Source organism: Melanerpes formicivorus, unplaced genomic scaffold (assembly GCF_026170545.1).
Source record: "Melanerpes formicivorus ecotype bairdi unplaced genomic scaffold, bMelFor1.0.p_v2 SCAF_355, whole genome shotgun sequence".
NCBI classification, from domain to species: domain Eukaryota; kingdom Metazoa; phylum Chordata; class Aves; order Piciformes; family Picidae; genus Melanerpes; species Melanerpes formicivorus.
Genome location: NW_027142707.1, coordinates 25,001 through 27,500, shown reverse-complemented (window position 1 = coordinate 27,500; position 2,500 = coordinate 25,001). Strand labels below are relative to the sequence as shown.

General features: G+C 43.6%; 1 pseudogene; it reads left to right on the top strand.

The window, feature by feature from the left end:
• The window catches only part of LOC137459425 (28S ribosomal RNA), an 8,477-nt pseudogene that overhangs the window by 3,198 nt on the left and 2,779 nt on the right, over nt 1-2,500 (top strand).

Sequence of the window (2,500 nt, the reverse complement as noted above, 5' to 3'; positions counted from 1 at the left end):
AAAGTCAGTTGCTCTTTGAGGGAAGAGCTTCTGACTGATTCCTCCCTCACATTGACTTCACAAAATGGTTCGTCAACTACGTAGCCTTTTTGTCACCATAGGCACCCAGACCAGTCCTGCAGATTGGCTGGAGGTTGCGACCAAACGTGATATGAGACTACCAGACGAGGAGATAGGGGTATGTCTGGCTGGAATAGAGTTCATGAGCTCAATGATAGCCAATGACAATACTGCCTACGATCCTATCTGGAATGAGAAACTGATAGTATTGCCGGAGGTGTATGTAGGACCCACTTCTCCAGCTCATGGGAAAGATATCCGAGATGAAAGCACAGAGAGGAGCAGGAACGAGGAGGTGGAGTGTCCTGAAACCCCGAGCTCTATGAGTCAGCTCTCAATACTAACCGCATCGCCCGAGTTGGATAATACAGCTGACATCTGTCCTGGGACCCCCCTGGTGAAGATGCCAGAGGACAACCCGACATGTCCATGCTGTACCACTCGGGCAGGCAATATGACGAGATTGATTGACCATCTAAAGAGAGCCCATGGGAAAAGAAAGATCAATTTCCAATGTTCCCGCTGTGGGAAGACAAATGAAAAGCATCATAGTATCTCATGCCATCTCCCAAAATGCAAAGGGGTCCAAGAGCCTACCCAGGTAGAAGGGTTTATGTGTGAAGAATGTAAAAAGTGTTTTAAAACTAAAATTGGCTTGGGACAACATAAGAGATTAGCTCACCCAGCCCTGAGAAACGCAGAAAGAATTGAAGCATCTCGCCCCAAAGAGACCTCTAAAAGAGGTGCTCACAAGAAAATCTGGTCCCAAGAGGAAACAGAATTATTACAGAAACTAAATCAAGAGTTTGAAGGGAGGAAAAATATTAACAAATTGATTGCTGAGAAATTAACAACTAAAACAGCCAAACAGATCAGTGAAAAGAGAAGACTATTAAGAGAAACTGTGGTGCCAGAAAGAGAGAAAACACAAGAGAGCAAGAACAGGTTAAAAGAGAAGAGGACTGTGATTCCATCTTCTGGTGAAAGGGAGCTGCTAGCCCACTATAAAAAGATTATTAATGAAAAGATGACATCAGGGAAGTTGCCCATCCTTAAAAATACATATAAACAAATAATTGAAGGCAAAACAGACTCATTAAAATTACTCAATGAGGTAGCTCAGGACCAATATTTGTATTTGTTTGAGAAATCAATTGAACAGAAAGTGCCAAAAAAGAGCCAACGTAAACCTCAGCAGAAGAAACCTCAAAAGGAGTGGATGAGAAAAAGAGCCAGAAAGCGTGGAGAATTTCTCCGATTCCAACGCCTCTTCCGCTTAGATCGAGGGAAGTTAGCGAATATGATTCTGGATGAAAAAGACTCTGCGCAATGTGCCATCCCCCTGGAGGAGGTCAGTAACACCTTCAGATCTAGGTGGGAGTCTCAGAACTTATTTCAAGGACTTGGAGCATTCCAGTCTGTGGGGCGGGCGGATAATTCGGCTTTTAAGGAATTGATTACAGAGAAAGAGATCCTTAAGAATATCAAAGACATGAATAAAAAATCGGCACCAGGCCCTGATGGGATCACCCTGAAGGCCCTGCTTAAAATGGATCCAAATTGTGAGGAGATCAAAGAACTATTTAATCTCTGGCTGTTAAGTGGCAAAATTCCAGATGTAATAAGGGGATGCCGAACAATCCTAATACCTAAATCATCAGCGCCCGAACGCCAAAATGATATTAACAACTGGCGGCCAATTACTATTGGTTCCATCATCCTGAGACTCTATTCAAGAATCTTAACTGCGAGGTTGGCAAAGGCGTGTCCCATTAACCCCAGGCAGAGAGGCTTCATTCAATCTTCTGGCTGTGCTGAGAACTTAAAACTATTACAGCTATTAATTAGGAATGCAAAGAAACAAAAGAAACCCCTGGGGGTTGTCTTTGTCGATTTGGCCAAAGCCTTTGATTCAGTGAGCCACACCCACATCCTGGCGGTGCTAAAGCAAAAGGGCCTGGATGACCACATAATAGCATTAATTAAGGACTTCTATCAAAACATCCACACCAGAATCAAAACTAAAGAAGGAGAGTCTGAGTCAATAGGAATCAAAACTGGTGTGAAACAGGGCGATCCCATGTCACCACTCCTCTTTAACCTGTGCATTGACCCTCTGTTATGTAAATTAGAAGAGTGTGGGGAGGGGTTCCAACACGAGAATGGCAAATTAACAGCTCTGGCTTTTGCAGACGACCTGGTCCTGCTGAGTAAGTCCCAATCAGGAATGGAGAAAAATATTGAAATTCTAGAAGCATTTTGTGACTTAACTGGATTAAAAACGCAGGGGGAAAAGTGCCATGGTTTCTTTATTCAACCAACTAAGGACTCTTATACCATCAATGACTGTCCTCCATGGCTTATCAGCGGTACCCCTTTAAACATGATCCACCCGGGTCAGTCAGAGAAATATCTTGGCTTGCAAATCGACCCTTGGGTG